Genomic DNA, 1,444 nt, shown 5'->3' with positions numbered 1-1,444 from the left:
GCTGAGGGAGATGTGGGGCTCGGCTGAACCAGCGGGGCAGAGGGACTTGGCACGACCGCGACATTTCACCATCTTCCCCAACAGCTGGCGTGATAATCAATCAGATATGAAAGAACCGCCCCCCTCCTCTTCAGTCTTTCTGTCACCACCAGCCTGATTCCACTCCATATGGAAGTTGCTAGGGTCCAAGGGTCCGAACGTACATTGGGCGGTTCCTCTCGCCTATCAGTGATTTAGATTCCGACCAGTGATTGGTCGCTAACAGAACACGCGCCACCCACTGTAGGGTCGGGCCTATTGGTTTTTTGCAACTTCCACTCCAATTCCATTTTTTTCTCCCACCCTTGTTAGGAACGGGTGATGACAAATGGACTCATTGTGGATGCAGATGAGTCACACACGGATTACCAACAACGAGCCTAAGAATTTGGACATATTATGTGGAAAAACAACAGATTTGTTCATTTAATTTTCATTTGATTTGCATTAGGTCGATTTGGACAAGACCATAGGAATGCGTGTGGGGAGAACAACATTGTAGTTACACAAATCTTTCTGCTAATATTAAGGTTGATTTTAAGGCCTCCGGGCGAGTCAATTTTTGTAGAAGATTACGATAGAGCAATACCTTGAAAACGGAACACTACGTCCCTTAAACCTATCGACACCTCTGGGGTTGGACTTTATAAACCTTTGCTCCAACACAATGGAGCTCCAAGCCCAACGGTCCACTTAGCATGTGTGGTCCCCAGCCGGTAGCACACACCTGAAATACAGCCTCCATTAAAACAAGCCGCAGGCACCGGGGACAGGGGCGAGTACGACATAAAAAAAAAAAAAAAGCAGCCATTGCTTCATGTTCTGTCAGAAACATACGACCGTCGCAGCCTCCTAACTACCAATACAGGGTTTATTGCCATGGATCGGCGTATTACATTTACATACCGCCAGTGGAAGGGCACAGCGAAAAGGACGTGTCTGGCCTAACAGATGGCACCGGGGGAGTACGAAGAACACTAATAAGAGGCAGATGGGAGGTTTATACGGGCCCTCAAAGCCCAGGCAATGAAGCTCTTCAGTGTCTTAAAGACGGCAGCGGAGGACGATTGAAAAGGGCTGCTGGATTCTATTGGTTTCTGCATTCAGAGGGATTAGTGTGTCACTCCCCACCTGGACGCGCCCCCAAAACACTTGGATTGGCCACCGCGGCATTATCTGGCAGCTGATCCTATTTGTACTTTTTCAATCTAAATGTTGTGGTAGTCGGAGCGTTGCGTGTCTTGGAGGCCCTGTGATCATGTAGGAGTTGTAGCCCAGGACCTGGCCCTGCTGAGGGCTGCCCAACGCGGCCAGCTGGCTCTGCCCCGCGCCGCGCCAGAGACCGTAGCGCTCCAGCAGGTCCAGCCGGCCCCAGATCAACCGTAACAGAACGCTGTCACTGCGC

The sequence above is a fragment of the Gadus macrocephalus genome, chromosome 22 (genome assembly GCF_031168955.1).
Source record: "Gadus macrocephalus chromosome 22, ASM3116895v1".
Lineage (NCBI taxonomy): Eukaryota > Metazoa > Chordata > Actinopteri > Gadiformes > Gadidae > Gadus > Gadus macrocephalus.
Note: the sequence above shows the minus strand (reverse complement) of the source record.